This window comes from Panthera leo, chromosome C1 (genome assembly GCF_018350215.1).
Source record: "Panthera leo isolate Ple1 chromosome C1, P.leo_Ple1_pat1.1, whole genome shotgun sequence".
NCBI classification, from domain to species: domain Eukaryota; kingdom Metazoa; phylum Chordata; class Mammalia; order Carnivora; family Felidae; genus Panthera; species Panthera leo.
Window position 1 is genome coordinate 158,908,513 of NC_056686.1, and position 24,975 is coordinate 158,933,487.

The 24,975-nt window shown below is 37.0% G+C and overlaps 1 protein-coding gene across 5 annotated transcripts in view; it reads right to left on the reverse strand.

Moving 5' to 3' along the window:
* Window positions 1-24,975, reverse strand: part of TLK1 (tousled like kinase 1) — a 142,462-nt gene that overhangs the window by 108,218 nt on the left and 9,269 nt on the right. The window contains exon 1 of one of the 5 annotated variants that reach the window (XM_042949097.1): window positions 1,153-1,182. The exons of 3 other annotated variants lie outside the window; for them this stretch is intronic. The gene's annotated coding sequence lies outside the window, so the exon portion shown is untranslated. Of the gene's footprint in view, window positions 1-1,152; window positions 1,183-24,975 lie in introns of those variants that run through there. One more of the 5 variants, XM_042949095.1, reaches the window with a different exon arrangement.

Genomic DNA, 24,975 nt, shown 5'->3' on the forward strand with positions numbered 1-24,975 from the left:
AAAATATTCCATTTAAATCATTCCTTTTCATTAGTTTTTTAATGCATTTGAAAATTTAGGACACAAAAAGAATTTAAGAAATCTACACTGTTCAACACTCCAGAATTACCTCCAACTCTTGTCTTTAAACATCCATTTTATTTTTTAATATTTCTTTCTTTCTTTCTGAGAGAGTGCAAGCGTGCGTACATGTATGTGCAGGGGAGGAATAAAGAAGGGGAGACAGCATCCCAAGCAGGCTCCACACTGTCAACGTAGAGCCCGATGCAAGGCTCTCACTCAGGAACACTGAGATCGTGACTGAGCCTAAATCAAAAGTCGGACTCTTACCAACCACCCAGGTGCCCCTAAATACCATTTTAACATGGTTGATAGAATATATCTATTTTCATATACAGTATTTTCTATCACATATTTAGTGAACATACCTATAATTTTTGTTGAGTATATCGCATTTCAACATTTATTCCATGGCTTGATTTCCAATTTAAAACCAAATATCCTGGGGCACCTGCATGGCTCCACTGGTTAAGCGACTGACTTTGGCTCAGGTCATGATCTCGTGGTTTGTGAGTTTGAGCTCCATGTCGGGCTCTGTGCTGACAGCTCAGAGCCTAGAGACTGCTTCAGATTCGGTGTCCCCCTCTCTCTCTGCTCCCTCCTGTCCCCCACACTCACGCTCTGTCTCTCTCTCCCTCTCAAAAACAAATAAACATTTAAAAAAATCAAATAAACAAATAAATAAAACTAAATATCCTAATTTTTTGGTAGTTAAATCAACATGTTAAATAGCTATCATAAAAGTAGCCCAATTTCCTTCATAACCTTTTCCCCCCATGAATCTAATAAAAACATCTCCCACATTTTTTCTAATGATTTTAAATATTAGCATTTGAAATTTTAATCCATTTAGAGTTTAATTGTCTATCACTAGAATTTTTTCCAAAAGAAAATGTTATACAACTTCTTACAAATGCAACCTCTCCCAGTGATTTGAAATATTTTTCTGGTCATCTATCATATTCTCACATAACCATGGGTCTGTTTTTGTATTTTATTCTGTTTCATGAAACTATTTCTGAGCCATATACATTTATCCATCTACCTACACAAATACATATGTACTGTACACATATACATAAATATACTCACACCAAATATTTCATGTAGAATGACTTAAAGAGTAAGCATAGAAAGTCAAGTTCCTCAATCTAGAGCACACATTTAGTTATACAAGCCTGTGGTTAAAGAGAAGACAAGTCTGATCTAGAATCACACTCCAAGTCAGATTAATACCTCAGCTTATCTTTAAGATACTTAGTCATTTTAAACAGTTTTGTTGTAACCCTTACAGCAAAGAATTCAGACATACTGAGACCAAATTATTCAGAAAAGGAAATATAGATTACATCAGGGGTAAAGCAGAGAGTTCTAGTTTTTGCTTCTCTATCCTATCACGACCTTAGAAAACGAGTAATAATTTAATTTCAATTTTACTCTTACAAATTAAAAAAACAGGGAGCCTGGGTAGCTCAGTCGGTTAAGCATCTGACTCTCGATTTCGGCTCAGGTCATGATCTCATGTTTTGTGGCTTCAAGCCTCTCTACTCTGATAGCGCAGAGGCTGCTTTGGATTCTCTCTCTCCTTCTCTCTCTGCTCCTCCCCCACTGGCATGTGTACGCACGCGCACTCTCTCAAAATAAATCAATAAAGATTTTTAAAAAATAATGTCTGACAGCTTTTTTCCCAACAAAATGAACACAGACAGGTTGTATAAATATGGCCAAGTTCCTTAACCATGTTTTAACTGTTTTTATATGTAAAATGGATAATAAATGTAACTGTTAGTTGTTAGAGTAAAACAAGTGTATATGCAGAGTTTTAAACTAAATCTGTCACTTAGTAAGTATTCAATAAAGTGTGAGCATATATGTATGCTACAATACAACTGCTTACTGAAGATTGACCTAATTTACACACACACACACACACACACACACACACACACACTCCCTTCTAGCTTTCTCCCTGAGGTTAGAATTTCTGGTATGTAAAATGACATGTACTTCAGTGCCTAAATTTCTTCTGTTAATGTCAAAGTAATATAACTCCTATTCTTCTACCTTCATGTTTATAATTACTTGCTGTTTTTAAAACCAATCTCTCTCATGTACACACATGCATATACACACATATAAATGTGTGTAGATATACACAGACACATAAATGTATTTTTATATTAGGCTATTTCTCTATTTTAACATATAGTTCTCATTTTAAAGATAACATTGAGACGCTGAGAGATAAGTCATATTACCTTTTGTTAGAACTTAAACCCACTCAGCTAAGCACCCTTATCCCAAAAGAGCAGTAAGAGTATGGTGTGTGTGGTGTGTGGTGTGTGTGTGTGTGTGTGTGTGTGTGTGTGTGTGTGTGTGAGAGAGAGACAGAGAGATGGAAAGGAAAGGAAGGGGGGGAGAGAAACAGACAGAGAGAACGCATGTGCTTGCTCATGTAAAAAGGAATGTTTTCTGAGAAATCTCCAAAATAGGCATTTGGCTGAGACTTGACCTAGTTCACTTTCTTCTTACTACCACAAAGTAAACTGGTATCCTATCCCCAACCTAAGTACTAATTACTTAAGAATCTTTTTTAGTTTCATGCCTTTTCCCATTATTAATGTAATACATGCTGGATGAAATGATACAGAAAACTAAAATTGAAAGGCCCAATACTCCCTGTCTCCCAAAATCCCACTCCTCAGAGGTAACCATTTTGATATACCTTCAAAAGGACAGTGATGATTTACTGCCCCACACTACTCCTTTTTGGTCTGTTCTATCCCAACAAGGCAGAGTGAAAGAAGGGCTACCGAAAGTTACTTCATACGGTCCATATGCATCAGGGAAATAAATCTCTGACAAGGAAGGAAGTTGCATTCACTCTACATAAGAAGTCCAAGTTGAGCACTACCTACCCATTAAAACACTTCTTAAAACAATGTATTATAATAAATAAGGATAAAATATCTTAATGTTTACACAGTGATTTCAACATAAGTATTATTTTACCAACATCATCTCTATCATATCCTCAACAAGACTCCTAAAATGGATTTCTGTGGAAACTTATTGTAGCAATACAGCTTTAGGGTTAAGAACATGGGTTTAATCAGACTGAGTTCAAATCCCAGCTCTGTCCTAAAATCCTGGTAATAACAGAGCCTACTTCACAGGATTCTTATGCAAATTAAATGAGATGATACTTGTAAGCCTTGTAGCAGGTTCCTGGAATATACAGCCTCCACAATTTTTACTTAACTATAACTGAGTGCTAGAAAAGTAAGCAACTTGCCCAAAACCACACACCAAGTTAAGTCATGTGAGAAGAGAAAGCAACAAAAGAATATTAACAAACAGTGGAGTATCCTAATTTACTCACTTTCAATTTCTCTAGCCTAAGTTTTCAAATAAAGAAAAAAAATACTAAAGTCTTTAAATTAATAAACCCAAAAGATTCCCAACAAAACAAACCACTCTGCCTAGGAACCCTACCTGCTCTCAATGCCCACACAGACATGTTTAACATAAATTATCCTGCTCAATGAAAATAAAAACACACTTAGCCACCATTCCTAACTCTAAATTGTTATACAACTCCAGAGTATGCCAACAGTTTAGATGCCAGATACATAAATGTGTGTATAAACCCATTAAAATCATAACGTTCCTCTAGAAAGACACATTTCCAAAGACCAAACCACCCAACAAACAAAATTTTTAAATTTTAGTAATATTTCCTATTACCTGCAACCTTAATAGAAACACCAACCTGCAATTCCAGATAAATATGTAAACTAAGAAAATCAGTTTTAACAAAGGATGAGAAATTATAATTTTTGACAGACTGAACCATATGCAGCTATATCAAAACATTTTTAATCTACAAAATGGGTTCATACGGTTCAACCTATGTACTCGATGACCTGAATGGCCTAAAGTATAATCAATCCCCTCGTATCTTTACAAATGATTATGACTGCCATTTTTCAGTTTTCAGTGATTCAAAGAAACTATGGGTCACATCATTCTCATACATCTTTTACTTGTGTATTATCTCAAAGCTGCCAAAACAGTGATACATGCAAAGCCTTATTAAGTATAAGGCTTAAAAGGTAGCATTAATATGCAATGAAATTAAATAAAAATGTTTATAATTTATCTGAAGCTTTGGCCCTCAAATTTTACACCATAATGTTCCAGCAAATCTATACATTTAAAACCTCTGACTTATACCAAGTTTTCTTTCTATTATACCAATTTTCTGACTTAACATTTCCCAATATCAAGCTATCTGCCTTATGAAAAAAAGGACATTATCTTTATAAAATAAGGACAAGAAGCAATTTCACTCCTTTCCCTTTTTACCACTGGTCACGAACCCCAAATTGCCCACAATAAAGAAAAACACAAAAATGTAAAAAAATTGGAGCCTAAAATTCCCACCCATAATCCTACTACCCAAAGATAACCAAAGTCAACACCATTCATGTTTATTTTCTCCCAGTCTTTTTTCTATATACTTTTTATCCAACAACTAACATTATACTTCATAGTAGCCCCTGGCATTCAAAAATGTTTCCACGTTCATAATATCAACCATTTGCAAAAGACCCTAAAAGTAATGACATAATAAAATTATCATTTTTGAAGTGCTGCTAAATGAGACACTTCTATAGCCTCCACCCATTCAATTCTCAGTTTGGGTTTGATTTTCCTTATCTATAGTCATATACCTAGAAAAATCACAGTTACCCCAACCCCCACCCCCGACCACCAAAAAACTATTTTGTTTTTGAAAAATCTTTCCCCCAAATAAACCCAATTAATAACATTAATAATGAAAATGGCAGTGCAGTTCTTTGCCATAAAAAAGCTTCAGATAAATTATAAATTTATGTATTTAATTTACTGCATATTAATGCTACTACCCTATGCAGTATACATGTTTTAATGAAATTTATTTAAATTTCCTACAAGCAACTTAAACTTTTGTATTAAAACTGATGATTGTCAAACTGTGTGATGGGTATGTTAAGGTTCATTGCAATATTCATCCTACTTCGATAAATTAAAAGATGTTTCCATAACAAAAAATTAACAATTTTTTATATTTTCCTACATTCCTATGAAGGAATTTATCTTCTCTTCACAAATTTCAGAACTAAAAGCAGAATCTGGTAGCCATCACTGTCAAGATTCTACACTAATTACTATTTTATATCTGCTGTTCTTACAAAAGCAATTTTCCACATTATGACATGTTTTCATGAACATTATTTCATGACTACCTAACATTCCATTAAATGGATGTACAGTAATATATTTAATTATTTCTCTACCACTGGTGATTCAAGCGTTTTCTAATTTCTTGCTATTGAAAACAGTGGTGCAACAAACATCCTTCTACCTAAAATGCTTTGTTTGGATTAGATTTCCTTAAAACAATGACTCCCAAGGCATAGTAGGAAAACTACTATGTAAGTATTCATTTATCTCTCCCAGATCCACCTCAGCAATCTCCATCCAGAGTCAAAAGGTAACTGCAGAAATGAGTTAACCAAGCGTAAGGACGCGATCTTTAGAAAGGCCTGCTGCAAAGAAATCCCCACTTTCCATAATTGATAGGAATTATGTGCCTGACCAGTGTCTGAACTGGTCGTGGAAACAATGTGGTTGGTATAGGGTAGGAATTAGGTATCCCCAATAAAAACCTTGAAAGCGGAGTCTCTAGTGAACTTCCCCAGATAGGCACACTGCACACTTGTTGCTGCACTCTCATGGGGGAAGAGTGTGTACTCTGCGTGCCCCCTCTAGTGAGGGAGAGAACTTAAGGAAGCCTCCATATGGATTCCTCTACTCCTGCCTATGTATTTTCCCTTAAGATCCAGCTATGTATCTTCACTATGTTATAATGCACATCAAAGATGAGTACAACTATATGCTGAGCCCACTAGCCTTTCTAACTAATCTCTGAAATAGAAGTGGCCTTGGGGACACCTGACATAGTATGTGAAGCCCCTTCAGCCTACTTGACCACTCTAAAACAGGCTGACACCATGTTCATAGCCCTAAGTAAAAACTAGAGACTACCCCGCCATTTGAAGTTATGGAGAACCCCAAGTAAAGTTAAATTTCACAAATCTCCCTTCCCCTGTCAAGACAGGGAAACACTGTAGTTCTGAAACTCCCTGGCAAACAGTCATTCTGAGTCTGCAGCTTTATCAACGAGCTGGCATATCTCCTCTTACTAGAAGATAAGTTCCAAAAAAATAGGAACTTGGGGGAGTTTGTTTACTAAAATATCAAGGTGCCTAAAAGAATGCCCTACCACGTAGAGACTCTCAATAAATATTTCTTGAATGAATAAATGGATATTCTCAGGCATCCCCAAAATTTCAAACTTAAGAAACCTGGTCTAAAAGACAACCAAATCGGTATTTCAGCTCTACTGCTTTAGTAGTTCTCAGCCTCAGTTTCCTCATTCATAAAATGAAAACAACCATGTAACCTACTGGCATGAAGACAAATGCAATACTCCTCCTGGCATATAACAGATAGTAACATGAAGACACCTTATTTAGAAAGCCAAAGAACTACAGTTTCACATAACTCAATAATAAAATCAACATAATAAAAAAATTACTTTAGTCAGGTAGAATATTAAATACTGTCACTTGGAAAGTATTACAGTTTCTATGTTTCTTCCTAATTAGAGATTCCAGGGTGGATTCATGGACACCAGTTAGGAGTCCACTATAGTGATCCACGTAAGAGGCACTAGACTGAACCAGTGTCACAGAAGATCAGAAAGGTACCCGGGAGATGAAAAAAAAACAGGACTTGGTAGTAGACTGAATGTGAAAAGTAAGGGAAAGGGGAATGTTTCTGGTTTACACATGGATAACTGGCAGTAACAGTAAGTAACTATAAACGGAACTGGTTTGGGGAAACAGATCACGAGTTCCTTTTTGAAGACACTGAATTTGGCGTGTTTTAGCGACAACAGTGAGTTTCTTCCTGCAGGTCTCACTTATCTAGTCACCTGACAATAAACACTAAGGCCCAGTTACCTATTTTATGGGCAATGGTTCCATTATCATTAGCAAAAAGTATGGGGTAGCAGGAAGGAAGAATAGGTACAAAATAAAGCCCAGTTCAATATACAAACAAGTACAAAGGATGAGGAAAAACTGGTTTCACTGACCTTTTAGACATTTAAAAATTCATCCATACTATGGATCACTTATACAATCAGCAGTATTGTAAGTCACTGGGCCTAAAAGAAGACTGTGCTCACACGAATAATTCTATATGATGCATAAAATCAATCCTGTGTCTTTTTTAGTCATATTATATGTACTTCATCTTCCCAAATTGCTGTTCATGTACTTTAAAAACAATGATGCGGGGCGGGGAGGGGGGCGCGCCTGGATGGCTCGTCAGTTAAGTGCCCAACTTCAGCTTAGGTCATAATCTTAGGGTTCATGGGCTCGAGCCCTGAGTCTGGCTGTGTGCTGGCAGCTCAGAGCCTAGAGCGTGCTTCAGATTCTGTGTGTCTCTCTCTAACCTCCCCCACTCACACTGTCTCTCCCTCAAAAATAAATAAACATTAAAAAGAGAGAGAGACAGAGAGAGACACAGAGAGAGAGAAAGCTGCATTGGAGAGGTAGGATTTGTTCATCAATAGATTGTCCTGTCATAGTAAAAGGAAAAAGTAGTCACAGATATCATTTACTTAACTATACATTCATTATTACTACTGAGAGGATGAAAAAAATTTCAAATTCACCCAAAATTTTCAAGCCAATTGAAATATTAAAAATAAAAGCAGGGGCACCTGGGTAGCTCAGTCAATTGAGCTTCCAACTTTATCACTCAGGTCATGCATGAACTCACAGTCTGTGAGTTTCAGCCCCAGGTTGAGCCCCGCATTGGGCTCTGCAAGGAGTGTGGAGCCTGCTTGGGATTCTCTTCTCTCCTTCTCTCTGCCCCTCACCCACTCACATGGCAAACACTCTCTCTTAAAATAAATACACTTAAAAAAATATATAAGAGCAAACAAGAAGTTTCTACTTCTAGTAATGGTGATTAGGTAAATGAGACCAATCTTCTGGCTCAGGAAACTTGAAAAGTTGGACTAATTCTTTTTTTTTTTTTTTTTTTAAGTCTACTAAGAGATATCAGGTAATGAAGAATCATGGGGCCAAAGTTCAAGAAAAGAAACTCCAGAGAGTGGAGTCTGATATACCAAGCTTCCCCTATCTGTAGAAGCATCTGCTGATTCTAGAACTAGTGACTTAGAGGCTGAGATGCTAAGCAAAACTTTGGCAATATCACTGGGCCAGCCAGGCAAAAAAAAAAAAAAAAAAGGTGAAATCCAGAGCCTCCCCCAAACACTGCACTGGGATCCCAATCTTGGAGCAAAAGTGAATAGGATTAAAGCCGAGCTTCTAATCTCAATCCTTAAAAGTAGATCAAGAGAATCTGAGATTTTACAGTGCCCCTGTATTTCTGCCAAAATTAATGTAAATCCTGTCATAGAAGACTGCCATTATTCTAGGCCCCAAATTATCTCTATGGTTTTTCATTAAAAATGTCCCGAATGCAATTAAAAAATAAAACAACAAAAAAGAAACCCAAGAAAATAACACATGACTGAAAAGCAAATAAAACATGGAACAAGGCTCAAAGGGATCTAGATAATAAAGTTACCAGACACCGACTTCCAAATAATTACACTGAAAAGTAAGACTGAGAACTTTGACAGAGAACCTGAAACTAAAAAGAGAACCAAACTGATTTCTAGAACAGTAAAAGGACCTAAGTTAAGAACTCAGCAGATGAGTCTGACACATATTAAACATAGCTTAAGAGAGAATTAATGAGATAGAAGGTATCTCAGAAAAATATACCTTTTTTTTTTTTTTTTAATGCTTATTCTTGAGAGAGAGAGACACAGAGTGAAAGTGGGGGAGGAGCAGAGAGAGAGGGAAACACAGAATCTGAAACAGGCTTCAGGCTCCAAGCTGTCAGCACACAGCCCGACGCAGGGCTCGAACCCACAAACCGTGAGATCATGACCTGAGCCGAAGTCGGATGCTCAACTAACTAAGCCACCCAGGCACCCCAGAAAAATATACCTTTTAAAATGTACATTAGGAATAAAAAGATGAAATACAGAAAAAGGCATAAGAAATATAAGGCACACAGTAAGAAAATCTAATACACGTATAACTACAGTTCCAGAAGGAGAGAAGATGACAAGGCAGAAGAACTATTTGAAATGGTATGGGCTAAAAATTTCCCAAAACTTATAAAAGCCCTCAGCCATGCTGTCCAACAAAATATTTTGCAGTGATGTGATGAGGGAGCATAAGGCAAGCTGACACCCCACAAACCACTCCCCTCCCTCAGTAAAAATGGGATATGTGTGATATTCCTCAGGTACTCCTGGCTGCCCAAGAACAAGGGAAAGGACAGAAAACAATTGGTTAAACTGACAGAAGTTCCATCAGTTTACACATATCTATCAATGGCCTCATCTCCAAGAACTCTCTACTATCTTAATTATAATGCTTTGCTAGAGGGAAAAACAACCTTATTAGCTAGGCCTCCAGTAATCTGTTAAATCCTCTTTAGCATATGGAAATCCTTTCAAGAAATTTCCTCTTGGGGGGTGGGAGGGAGGGGAGGGTGGGTGATGGGTATTGATTGAAGAGGGCACCTTTTGGGATGAGCACTGGGTGTTGTATGGAAACCAATTTGACAATAAATTTCATATATTGAAAAAAAAAAAAAAAAGAAATTTCCTCTTGACTTTATCTCCCCCAAATCCACAGTATATAAGCAGTCACTCTTCACAAACCCAGTGCAGCTCTTTCTGCCCAGGCTCCTGTCCCCATGCTTTAGTAAATTACCTTTTTGCACCAAAGACAGGTCATCTCTACACTCCCACCCCACCAACACCCCCAAACCTCATCAGAAAGGTTTTCCATCTGCCAGTAAGGCAGCCAATAACTACATATAGCTACTGAGTACTTGAAAAGAGAGGAACTTAATTTCTAACTTCTTAAATGATCATTTATCATTTAAATACCCACATATAGGTAGTGGCGCACTGGACAGTACAGCCACAAGTCACAGATCTAAGAAGTCCTACACACACCAAGTAGATGAAAAGAAAAGCATACCTAGACACATCATGGTAAAACTGCTTAAAGCCAAAAATACCGCCCGGTCCCCCCAAAACCTGGAAAGCAACCAGAAGCTGCAAACTAGATTACCATCAAAGGAGCAACAATAGGACTGATAGCTGACTTTAGAACAAAACAATGGAAATCAGGTCTCAATTGGATAATACACAATGAGCTGAATGAATGAAAAGAACTACCTATCTAGATTTGATGTCCTGTCAAAACAAAAACTTTTCAAGAATAAAGATGGGGAAAAGACTTATGAGATAAGCAGTAACAGAGAATTCCACACCAGATAGGCCCAAATAGAGTAAACACTAAAGAGCATTCTTCAGGAAAACAGAAAATCAACTCAGCCTAAAAAAAAAAAGTAAATGCAACATCACTATATAAAACACTAATATCTTATGGATGGCTAACATACATGTAGAACCAAACTATACAGTAATAATAGTATATAATTCAGAAGAGGAAAATGTACAATTCATTTTTCCAAAGTTATTGCATTGGCCAGGAAAATGAAAAAATACTGACTTACACTGCACTTTACTAACTCAAGGAGGTATGTATATATGTTAAGTTTAATTTTTGAGAGAGAGAGAGTGCAAGCGGGGGGGGGGGGGGGGGGGGGGGGGGGCGGAGGAGGGGGGAGGAGCAGAGAGAGAGGGAGAGAGAATCCCAAGCAGGCTCCATACTGCTAGTACAGAGCCCCAATGAGGGGGGCTTGAACCCACAAACCGTGAGTTCACGACCTGAACCAAAGTTGGACACTTAACTGACTGAGCCACCCAGGTGCCCCAAGGAGGTGTATTTTAATTTCTGGGATAGCCACTAAAAAAAAAATTAGGATAGGGGCGCCTGGGTGGCTCAGTCGGTTGAGCATCTGACTTTGGCTCAGGTCATGATCTCACAGTCTGTGGGTTCAAGCCCCACGTCGGGCTCTGTGCTGACAGCTCAGATCCTGGAGCCTGTTTCAGATTCTGTGTCTCCCTCTCTCTCTGCCCCTCCCCCACTCTTACTTTGTCTCACACTGTCTCTCAAAAATAAATAAATGTAAAAAAAATTTTTTTAATAAAAAAAATTAGGATATAACCATTAAGCCACCTGTGGGGAATTGTCTGAAATTAAAAATAATAACAATCCAAAAGAAAGTTCAAACAAACAAGGAATAAACAGAATTAAAAATATCAATTTAAACCCAAATATATCAGTCAGTATATTAAATGTAAATTTACCCAACATTCCACTTAAAATAAACATGGTCAAATCAAACTAGTTATTTTTTAAAGAACGTATGCTACTTACAAGAGACAGCTAAAGTATAAATAAGTTGAAAGTAAAAGCATGGAAAAAGATTTACCATTCAAACATTCAGTAACTGAAAGCTAGTGTTATCTGTCTTAACACTGGATAAAATAAACTACATGAAATACACTAGGCAAAACACATTACAAGAGATAAAGAGAGGGGCGCCTGGGTGGCTCAGTCGGTTAAACGTCCGACTTCGGCTCAGGTCATGATCTCACGGTCCGTGAGTTCGAGCCCCGCGTCGGGCTTTGTGCTGACAGCTCAGAGCCTGGAGCCTGCTTCGGATTCTGTGTCTCCCTCTCTCTCTGACCATCCCCCGTGTATGCTCTGTCTCTTTCTGTCTCAAAAATAAACAAACATTAAAAAAAAATTTTAAAAAAACGAGATAAAGAGAAATATTTCATGATGATAAAAGATATGATTCACCAGGGACATAAAAAAAATCCTTAATTTGTAAACACCTGTAACAAAAAAATATATGAATACATAATACAAAAAATGACAAACTATACAGAGAGACAAATCTACAATCATTTTGGGACATTTTAAACCTTTACACTCACTTTAAACCTGTTCTGGGGGTGCCTGGGTGGCTCAGTTGGTTAAGAATCTGACTCTTCATTTCAGCTCAGGTCATGATCAAGCCCAGAGTCAGGCTGGGCACAAGCACAGAGCCTCTCTCTCAAAATAAATAAATGCTCACTCTCTCTCAAAGTAAATAAAGCTTTAAAAAAATGTTTTTAAAAATAAAATAAACCTGTCCTTAATAAGAGCAAGCAATCAAAACAAGTAATGATAATTTTAAAAAGAAACAAACTTGACTTAACTGATACACATATTTTACCGCATCTAACAACTATAGCCTCCAAAATTTTGGGAGCTCCTATACAAGGAATATTTACCAAGACCATAGGTCATAAAGCAAGTCTCAAATTTTAAAGAACTGAAATCTTATAAATTTAGTTCTGACTACAGTAGAGCTAGGTCAGAAACCAGAAAAAGCCACTTAAAGTATATAATACTTCTACAAAATGTGTGCTAATCAACTATTTATGTTATTGGTAAGGCTTCCAGCCAACAGTAAGCTATCAGTAATTAAGTTTCTGGGGAGTCAAAAGTTATAGGCAGAGTTTCAACTGTATCAGGGGTTGGTTCCCCAAACCCCTACATAGTTCAAGGATCAACTGTATTTCTGAATAATCCAAGGATCAAGAGAAATGATGGAAACTGTAGAATGTTTTCAGCTGAATGAAATACATACACATACATACATAACATATATCAAAACCTGGGGGAGTAAATTAAAATGGTTAATTTTGGGGGCACCCGGCTGGCTCTGTGGTTAAGCATCTGATTTCGGCTCAGGTCATGATCTCAATGCTCATGAGTTCCAGCCCAGCGTCAGGCTCTGTGCTGACAGCTCAGAACCTAGAGACTGCATCAGATTCTGTGTCTCCCTCTCTCTCTGACCCTCCCCTGCTTGCGATCTGTCTCTCTCTCTCAAAAATAAACTTTTTTTAAAAACTTAAAAATAAAAAATAAATAAAATGGTTAATTGTACGTTATGTGAATTTCATCTCAATTTTGGAGAGAAGGCAAAAAAAAAAAAAAAAAAAATCAGAGAACAAAAGCCAAACCCATGCTTAGGTAACTTGATAACCTCAAACACCTGGGAGGTGGGGAGGAGGGGTAAAAATCCAAGAACTAAGCATTTGTCACAGAAATCTAGAAAAAGAACAGCAAATTAAGCCCAAAGAAAGTCAAAAAAAGAAACAAAAATCAGAATAGAAATCAACCAAACAGAAAACAAACATTAAAGAGAAAGGATGAATGCTAAAAGTTGGCTCCACGAGAAGATGAATAACCGAGTAAGAGGGATCAAGAAAAAAAGAGACAGGACACAGTAACTATCTGGAATGAAAAGAAGACATCATTATAGATACTAAACACAGAAAGATCACAAGGGAATACTATTTACAATTTTATGCATACACATTTGAAATTTTAAATAAAATGTAGGCAATACTAGAAAATACAATTTACCAAAACTGATATGAAAACTGAAACTCTAAAGAGTACTATGACATTATAGAAACTGAAGTCATTATTTACAACTTCTCCAGAGAAAACTCCAGGCCTAGAAAGCTTCCTCAGTGACTTTCTACCAAATATTTAAAGAAGCTTTAATACCCTTCTTACACAAATTCTTAAAATAGTGGTAAAAGAAAAAGCACTTCCCAATTCATTTTTATGAAGATGGGTGTTACCTTGGTACAAAATCCGACAAGAAAATTATAAGAAAGGAAAGTTTCAGACCTATCTCATTCATGTACATAGGTGCAAAAAATACTAAACGAAAAATTGGTTTAAATAATTCACATAAAAAATAATAACAACTCACAGTTAAATTGGATTTAGTCCAGGAATACAAGGTTGGTTTAATAATTAAGGGAATTAAAATAACTCCCCACTTTAAAAAAAAAAAACTGAAAAGTTAAAATGATTACATAAATAGATGCAGAAAAAGCTTTTGACAAAACTCAGTATCTATTCATGCTTTAAACAAAAACAAACCAGTAATAGAAAGGAACTCCCTTGATCAGAGAAAGGAAAAATTGTCAAGTACTCATTCTCTCTCTACTTCTAAAATTAGGAGCAACCCAAGAATTCCCACTATAACCAATCTATTCAACACTGTACTGGCAGTTATAGTCACTGCAACAAGGTTAAAAAAAAAAAACCCAAAAAGTATTAGGACTGGTAAAGATGATATTACTTTATCACTCATAAGCCATATGCTTATAGAAAATCAATCTAGTTGAGATAAATTATCAGAATTAAAGCAAGGTTGCTGGTTACCAAGACAATAGGCAAAAATTAAATGAACTTCTACATATCAGCAATAAACAGAAAATAAAAGTTTAAAAGATGCTATTTGGGGCACCTGGGTGGCTCCGTCAGTTAAACTCTTTTTTTTTTTTTTTAGAGAGAGAGAGAGCGAGCATGAGCATGCAAGAGCAGGGAAGGGGCAGGAGGCAGGGAAAGAGAGGGAGGGAGAGAGGGGGAGAGAGGGGGAGAGAGGGGGAGAGAGGGAGAGAGAGGGAGAGAGAGGGGGAGAGAAGGAGAGAGAGGGGGAGAGAGGGAGGGGGGGAGAGAGAGAGAAAGAAAGAAAGAGAGAGAGAGAGAGAGAGAGAGAGAGAGAGAGAATAGCAAGCAGGCTGCATGCCCAGCGCAGAGCACAACACTGAGCTCTCACAACCATGAGATCATGACCTGAGCTGAAATCAAGAGTCTGATGCTTAACCCACTAAGCCACCCAGGTGCCCCAAACGTCCAACTCTTGATCTCAGCTCAGGTCTTGATCTAAAGCCCTGCATTGGGCTCCACACTGGGCATGGAGCCTAATATAAAAAATTAAAAAAAAAAAAAAAAAAAAAAAAAGATACTATTTACAATATCAGAAGATAAAAATAAAACACCAAGAAGTGTAATAAAATTATGCAAGATCATTACAGAGAAAAGTATAAAAATATTGAAATGATGAATTTATACTATCTACATGGACTGGAACATTATTGTAAAGATAAAACATTATTGTAAAGATAAAATCAACAGATCCAGCGCAATCTCAAACCCTCATAGATTGGTTTTGGTTTGTAGAATGTATCCAGAAACAGCCAAGGCAATCTTGAAGAAAATCAACAGAAAATCAATAAAATGTGTATTAATTTTCTATTACTGTTCTAACAAGTTACCATAAACTTAGCAGCTTGAAAAAACACATGTATTATCTCCAGTTTCTGTGGGTCAAGACTCTCAGCACAGCATGGCTCAGGGGGTTCTCTGCTTAGACTCTCACAAGGATGAAATCAAGGTATCAGATAAGCTATGTCTCTGTCTAGACACTCTAGGAGAGAGAATCTATTTCCAGGTTCATTTAAGATGCTGGCAAAATTCAGTTCCAAGCAATTATAGGACAAAGGTCTCCATTTCCTTCCTGTCAGTCAAGCGAGAGCTTCTAGAATACAACCTATTCTATATACAAGAATATTCTGTGCCTCATGGCCCTCTTTTCAAGGCAGCAACAGCAGGCCAAGTCCTTTTCATGTTTCTGAGCCAAATTCCTCTGATCTCTCTTGATGCCCCATCTCTCTTCTGCCTTCTTCCCTTCAGCCCCTTTTGTATTTAAGGGGCCTGGGTGGTTAAACTGGTCCCACCAAAATAATCCAAGGTAATCTCACTATTTTAAGGTTTGTTGCCAATAACTTTATACCTGCAAAACCCTTCAGAGCACTACTGTAGATTAGTATTGAATTGAATAACTGGAGAAAAGAAATCTTGGGAGGACATCTTTAGAATTCCACTTATCAAAAGGCAGGATAGTTTGTTTTAATGGATATCAAGGTAATTATATTTACTGGATATCAAGCTGGTAATTAAAACGGTACTGATGAGGGAGCATAAGGCAGGCTGAGGGCAAAACACGAACTAGCACACACGCACACACCCCAGGTGGGATATGTGTGATATTCCTTGGACACTCCAGGCTACCCAAAAACAAGAAAGGACAAAAAACAAATGGTTAAACTGGTAAAGAGTCTCCACCCGTTTACCAGAAAAAGGCAACCTCATCAACAGCTGAGAAAGTCCAGGACTCCCTATGGTCTTCATGTTAATGCTTTGCCAGAGGGAAAAACAACCTTAGCTTGACAGTAGCTAGGCCTCCAATACTTCGTGACTCTTCAGCATATGATAATCCCTTCAGGAACTCTCCTCCAACTCCATAAGACGGTCACCCCCACACTTAAAGTGCAGCTCTTTCTGCCCACAGGTCTTGTCCCCATGCTTTAAGTAAAATCACCTTTTTGCACCAAAGACATTTGTTTTTTTGTTTTTACACCAACCAACCAACCATTTAATGTTTCTGGAGATTGTCCTAAGGGCATACAGCAAATGGAGAAACACAAATTCAAGAAAATATACCAAACTAAGATGAGAACAGCACCTCATCTGAGCCACAAGTCACTCCCATTCACACGTCACAACTATACCAGATGGGTTCTGCATGAGCTCCGCTACCCCAGTCCAAGAGTATAATTTCACCCTGGAGGAGAAGGATGCTGGCATCTCCCACCACCCACCCCACCCCCACCCCCAGCTCCATGTTGCAGAAACTATGTCAGGCAGGCATGGATGAGAAAACTAATGGGTCCCTCTTCCCAACCAATTCCCACTAATACAGCAGAAGCTCTACTCCAAAAATACTGTGTCACAATTGCTCACTCATAAGCAAAACTTCTTTGCCAGGAGGAGCAAGCTGAGAATACTGATTACCATCCTCATCCAGGGCCCTACTCCTACAGCTGGGTGTCAGGTAAGAGAAGTTATCTCTTTTCTCTATCCCTAACTCCACTGAAGCAAGGCAGAGATTCTTCCCAGGAGGAAAAAACAGGCTGTAAGAACTGAGAGCTCTGTTCTCCACCTAAGGAAACAGACTTTATTTGGCAGATCATAGGGAAGTTCATTCCTAAGGGAATTTTCCAAAACTATGAAGATTTTGGAGGTAAACAACTAAAAAGAGGATTGTAGTTCCATGACAGAAGTAGCAACAAGCAAAGCTACAGACCATCTAGAAGTTTAACCATGAGAATGATGCAAACTGTGAGAAATGCAGTTACCTCTCAAAGCAAGCACAAGTCTCAAAGACTGTCAACCCTTAAGCTTCTGTAGAAACCTGACTTAATGCAATCAGACTGTGGAGCAATTTATGCTCCGGAAAGTTGATGAAAGCAACAGAGCAATCAGCTAGCAATTAATGGAGGCTGACAGCTGAGTGTGATGGCAGTAGAAGCAGACCAGCCAAATGCTTAATGGAAAATCAGGGAAAGACAAAAAGAACAAGGTCAAAATCACAGTCATCTCTGGTAGTCAAGAAGACCATGCACATGCCTTTGAGAGGGCCCAGATGTTGGATTCAGCAGAGTTCAAAGCAGCTATTATAAATATGTTCAAAGAACTAAAAGAAACCATGAAAACCATGTTTAAAGAATTAAAGAAAGGTTATTATGACAGCATCTCTTCAAATAGAAGAGAATGCCAATGAATACAAAATAAATTAAAACTCTAGAGTTGAAATGTACAGTAACTAAAATGAAAAATCCACTAGAGGGGCTGAAGAGCTGATTGGAGCTGGCAAAAGAATCAGTTCTTCTGGCTACACCATACAATAATCTGAGTCTACATGAGAGAACCTGAGTGTCAGCAAAGGCAGCATAATTGCATATTTCTCCTTAATTCTCTTAACCAACTTAAAAAAGTAACCACATACAACATGCATATAATTCTGTCATTAGGCCTAAAACATTTAGAAATGGGACATCTGATAATAATAGCATAAAGGAGGCAGGTGGAGACAAACTTTATTGGAGTAAGGAAATGACATTAGATAGTAAACCAAATCTACAGAAAGAAATGAAGAGAAGTGAAATGATAAATAAGAAAGTTAGTAAAAAACTATTATATGTACATGTTTTCCTTTCTTAACAGTTTCTTTAAAAGGCAGAAGTTATATGAAATAATTATAATAAGGTGTTTTTTAGTTTGTAACATAGCAATGTGATTTAAAGAAAAGGATGGAGTAGAACTAAATAGAAATAAAGCTTCTATATATCACCAGAATTATAAATCTGAAGTAGATTTTGACAAGTTGTGTAATGTATACCCTCAAGCAATCACTAAGAAAATAACTCAAAAATAATTTAAAAATCATTAAAGGAATTAAAATGTTACACTAGAAAATAATGCAAAAGAATGCAGTAAAGAAGGCACAGGAAGACAAAAAGAGACCCACAGAAAACAAAAAGCAAAATGGCAGATGTAAATCCAACCGTACCAATATCATTATCAAGAGGTAAAGACTGGGGGCGCCTGAGTGGCTCAGTCAGTTGAGCATCTGACTTTGGCTCAGGTCATGATCTTGCGGTTTGTGGGTATGAGCCCTGCGTCGGGCTCTGTGCTGACAGCTCAGAGCCTGGAGCCTGCTTCGGATTCTGTGTCTCCTTCTCTCTCTGCCCCTCTCCCACTTGTGCTCTGTCTCCCTCTGTCTCTCAAAAATAAATAAATAAATAAATGTAAAAAAAAAAAAAAAAAAAAAGAGGCAAAGACTCTAAGACTGGATTAAAAAAGGACAAGATCCGACTAAGTGCTGTCACACTTTAGATTCACAGACACAAATAGGCTGAAAGTAAATGGATGGAAAGACACGATGCAAATAGCAACGATTAAAAAACTGGAGTAGATATACTACTATCAGACAGCGTTTAAAACATTTCTAGAAGTGAAGAGGAACATTTTATAACAAAGGGTCAAGCCATCAGGAGATAAAAATTATAAATATGTCTGCACCATATAGCAGAGCTTCAAAATACATGAAGCAAAACTGGCAGAATCAAAGGAAGAAACAATCCTACAATAGTTAGAAGACTTTAATACTCCATTTTCAATAGAACTAGACAGAAATTAATAAGGAAAGAAAAAGCTTAAATACTATAAACCAACAAGACCTAACAGGCATGTAGAGGATACTCCAACAACAGAACACATATTCTCCTAATGCACACATCAACATTCTCCAGGACAGACCACATGCAAGGCCATAAAACAAGTATCAACAAATTGAACAGGGCTAAAATCAAAGTATATTCTCCAACCACAAATGAATTAAATCAATTACAGAAAGAAATGTGGGAAATCCACAAATATGTGAAAACTAACATACTCCTAAATCAGCAACAGGTCAAAATAAGAAATCAAAAGAAAAATTAGACAACACTTGAGATGAGTAAAAGCAAAAACATAACAAGGGTGCCTGGATGGCTCAGTCGGTTAAGCTTCTGACTTCAGCTTGGGTCATGGTCTCTTGATTCATGAGTTCAAGCCCCGTGTTGGGCTGTGTGCTGACAGCTTGGAGCCTGGAGCCTGCTTCAGATTCTGTGTCTCCCTGTCTCTCTGCCCCTCCCCTGCTCTCACTCTCTCTCTCTCTCTCAAAAAAAAAAAAAAAAAAAAAAAAAACACACTTAATGATGAACTGATAGCTAACTGAGTGCTTAAAGGGAAATTTACAGCTGTAAATGCCTATATTAAAAGCAAGAATACAGGAAAACATTTTTATGAACTTGAGATACTTCTTAAATACCATAAAGGGAGGGAAATAGCAGGCCACAGAAAAGGGGAAGTAATAATAGAAGAAAAGAATACTTATCCAAAATATAAAAAGAATTCCTTTAAATACATCACTGTTTTTTGTAAGACAAACACCACAAAGGAAAACTGACCAAAAGATTTGAACACTTAACATATGTTAGACACCCAAAAGCCAATAAACTTAGGCAAAAATGGTTAGCTCATCAAGGAAATGAAAATTAGAACCATAAAACCACCTCACACCCATCAGATTAGCAAAAATAAATAATACTAATAAGATGTGGAACAATAGGAATTCTCATAAATTGCTCATGGGAGTATAAATTGTTACAGCCACTTTGGGAAACCAGTAGGATCTACTAAAGGCAAATAAATATCCTATAGGCCAGTAATTTACTGTTAGGTATATACTCAATAGATATTAATAGTACACGCAGAGACAGGTATAAACCTGTTCATACAGCATTACTAGTAATAGTCAAGAAGTGGAAACAATCTAAACATCCATCAACAGATTATATAAACTGTGATATAGGCACACAAAGTAACATTACAGAGCAATGAAAATGAACTACAGTTACAGGAATTAACATGGATATCAAAAAACAAAGTATATACTGTGTGAGTCTTATCTATATAAAGCTCAAAACAGGCATAACCAAGTCAGAATAGTGATTTCTGTGGGAAGAAGAGAGAAGGTAGTGACTGATGGGAGAAGGAATAGGGCTTCTGAATGTTCTGTTTCTTTTTTTTTTTTTTTTAATGTTTTTATTTATTTTTGACAGAGAGAGAGAGAAAGAGAGACAGAACAGTGGGGGAGGGGCAGAGAGAGAGGAAGAAACAAAATCCGAAGCAGTCTCCAGGCTCTGAGCTGTCAGCACAGAGCCTGATGCGGGGCTAGAACTCATGAACGACGAGATCATGACCTGAGCTAAAGTCTGATGTCTGAGCCACCCAGGCGCCCCTGAATGTTCTGTTGACTGAGTGAGTAGTAGTAGTTACACAGATCATGGTTTATAATAATTCACTAAGCTAAAATATATTTGTGGGCATTTTCTATATGTCTTATGCTTCAATAAGATAAAGCAATATACAAAATTTAAAAAATCAGCTGCATCACAGCAAAATTAGAGTACTTGAACTTTAAAGGGCAATATCACAAGAAAAAACTTGTGTTGAATTTAATAAAAGTATAAAACTTTATATAATGGAAAATTTACAAATATATAGAAAGAAAAAAATGAAGAAAATGGTCCCATCAAATATAACAACTGACATCACTACCATATATTCTAATGCCTAAGGTAAAAGATATCAAGAAAGATCAGCAATGGGCTCTTGATACAAATACTAAGTTCAAGGGGCGCCTGGGTGGCTCAGTCAGTTAAGCGTCTGACTTCAGCTCAGGTCATGATCTTGAAGTTCCTGAGTTGGAGCCCCACAATGGGCTCTGTGCTGACAGCTCAGAGCCTGGAACCTGCTTCAGATTCTATGTCTCCTTGCCTCCTCTCTCTCTGCCCCTCTCCCACTCATGCTGTCTCTCTCTCTCTCTCTCAAAAATAAAGATTAAGAAAATTTTGAAAAATATTAAGTTCACTCTCACTAGCAATCAAGACATAACTGTAATTCCCTTCTCTAGGGAGCACTTTGTTCATACCTCTATGATAGAAATACAATTCCCTCACTTGCTACTTTTCTTTCTTAAGAGAACTTTCCTTCACAGCTGCAAAGGGTTGCTCTATGATCCACAGGAGAATAGTGCTGCCTTGATTCCTGAATGTCCAGTTTCTATTTCAGTCCCCCTGAGGTCTGCGTTCTAAGATATACCCAGCTGTATATCCTTCTAATAGGAAATCTTATTTGCTTAAGTTTTTTTTCTAACAACCAAATGACAAATACCTTGATACAGTATATGCTGCAACTACATCACAGTTCTTCTTTTTATATCGTAAGTTGAAACCTACTAACACAGAGACTGTCTTACTTGATCCACAGCGTGTTTTTTTAAAAGTATATTTTGTAAAAGTACGAATTACTTGTTATGAATTACTTGTCTTCCCCATCAGATTGTGACCAAGCTCCTAAGAGGCAGGGACTCTATCATGTATCTTTGTTTTCCCAGTACTAGGCTCTAGGTCCAAAAATACTTGCTGAGTAAATAAACAAACTACACCAGTAAGGTTTCTATAAAACTCTAAAGCTATGACAATTGATTCATAGCTGAGAAGCAATAACAGACATGAAAATCCAAGTTATCCCACTGGGAAGAAATAATAATACACAATAAAATATATGATGCTTAATATTTGTCTCCTTCTACCCAATAAACCAAATCCTTCAAATATACACTAAAGAAGCAATTCAAAGGAAGAAATATTATTGTATGCATAATAAATGCCAAATATTATACAGTGAAATAACAATTATAATTAAGTTTTGGTGTACGTATCAACTAAGTTATGTTAGTATAAATTAAATATATTTATTTAATTATATTATACGTTTAATATAATTAAAGTATAATTATGAAACCTACAATACAAGAACACATAGAGATGAGGGAATGTAACCTAAACATTAGTTTTCAATGACTCTCTAATAGGAGCTGGTTTTTTTATCCTTGCCTTTCACCTCAAAAGAAAAAATTGACCATTGCGTGAACATACATACACAAACACTAACAGCAGCAGCAGCAAGTAACTTAACCAAGGTCACACAGCTCAGAAGTGACAGAGAATGAATATAAATCCAGGTCTATCTATAGTATCCCACAATCCTAACCCCTGGACTACAGTGCCTACACACCCACCAATAAACACACATTATTAAGCACCAACTGCACATAAAGCAATCTCCTTGGTATACACATAAGAACACATGAAAAAACACAATACAAGGCACTTTTACAATTTTCAATGCAGTGCTTTCAAGTATATTTCTGCATATCGAAAGCAATATGAAAAACAAGATGAAGCATAAACACTGCTAATCCAAATATATACTGCTTGATGCTTGCTTAAATGTTATAAACATGTCTCATAAATTTGATCAATTCTCAAGCCACAGAAAATTACAAGAACTAAAATAATGAAAGTAGCAATTTTGAACAACGTTCGAAATCTGCCTCTGTCAGACACAACTTTACTAGAATTCTTCAACAGCCCAGGGAGACAATCCATGTGAATTAAATGTGCTCCAGCAACAAGGGACCTCTATCCAGATAGTACTTGTTTCTTATTCTTGCCATTTAAATATTTTTTTAAGTTTACTTATTTATCTTGAGAGAGAGGGAGAGAGAGCACAAGCAGGGAAGGGGCAGAGAGAGAATTCCAAGCAGGCTCCATGCTGTCAGAGCGGAGCTGGATGTGGGGCTTGAACCAAGAACTATGAGATCATGACCTGAGTCAAAAGCAAGAGTTGGACGCTAAACCGACTGAGCCACTCAGACGCCCCATTTTTTGCCATTTGAATAAAGAAAAAAATTAAATTCTAAAGCATAATTATATCTATATATAATAGTAATATTTAACATATAATGACTGCTTAATGTGCCACGAATTTCTCATTTAATTCTCACAACCTTGTGAAGTAGTTACCACTAGTATCCCAACCTACAATCAAGAAAATCTATAGGTGAGGCACTGAGAGGTTAAGTAACCACAGTTTAAGTGACAAAATTCAAACAGGAACCCAGGTCTGACAATTGCATGCTTATAACTATTACTTATGTTACACTAACTTACTACATCATAATGCTTTTTACATATGGTATCAATATCCAAAAACTAAGGACAATGCTGTTAACGAGGTCAAAGAAATAGGAGACACTAGACAGAAAGAGGAGTAGGAGCCAAGAGCTTGCAGGATACTGCCACTTACTAGCCTTAGGTTTTTTACTGTATAAAAGCATAAAAGTTTATTAAAATGTTTAAAAGCATAAAACAAAAAGTTTTTAAATAGAGTAAGAGATGCCCAGAAAAAATATAATAAAGCATTTGACAAACTCAATTAGATACATGTTCCTTGTCAGGTTTGCAACCTTTCAATTAAGTGCAAAGCACTGTGTTAATAATATTTAAGCCCAGTACTTCATAGGATGAGTTGAACCTCACCTGCTTCAAAAATACATGCCCATCTCATGCACTGCAGATATATGAACTCAGTACAATCCTTAATATAATATTTGACAACACTCATCAAAAGTCCTAAAATTGTCATATTTTTTGCCCTGACAATTCCACTGAAAACTGTCTTTAAGGGAAAAAAAAAAAAAAAAAAAATCTTTTACTCAAAGATATTTATTATACCACTACATAATAGCCAAAACAATAAAATTTAAATTAAAAATAAATAAAAAGAAAAAAATAACCTAAATAACTACCATAGTTGTTTTTGTTCACCATAATCCCTTTCTCAGGAAAACTACCACTCAACTAATCTGTGTGATCTTAAGGGGATTATCAATCATGATTTTCTGTGGGTTCCCCAACTCACCCTACCCACAGCCACAGTAGCTAGTTACCTTGCAGAACTTCATCTCCCAGGTCCCAGTGACTGGTTAAGAAACTGACAGTTAGAAACATCAGCATCACGGGTGTAGGGATGGCTCCGTTGACTGAGCATTCAACTCTTGATTTCAGCTCAGGTCATGATCCCAGGGTCATGGGATCAAGCCCCATGTCAGGCTCTGCACTGAGCATGGAGCCTGCTTAAGATTCTCTCCCTCTTTCCTTCTGCCCCTCACCCCCACTCTCGCACTCTCCCTCTCTAAAATTAAAAAAAAAAAAAAAAAAAGCAGCAACCCAAAACTGACTGACATGTGGACATCAGGAAAGGGAAGCTATCTTTCAATTGTCGTTGCTACACTAAAAGGTATGTGTCTGGAAGTTCCAAAAAGAGGCTACAAGAATCCAGAAATGGAAACAGAGACTCAATGCCATTATGTGAAATCTTGAATCTAAGCTATTTCCAAAGCCATTCCAGCCTCTTCCACACATACAATTCCCACTTACATAAACCAATACATTTCTTTTGTTTAATTTACCAAGGCATGTGTTAAGTTTTTATCACAGGTAAGCAACAGAACCATGACTAAAACACTACCTAAAGAAGAATGCTTAAGTTAGTAAATTATAGTCCATTCATCCAATGGAATACTGTTGACAAAATAGGGTAACTGTAAGAGCATGCACTCAGGAGCCTAGTCTGA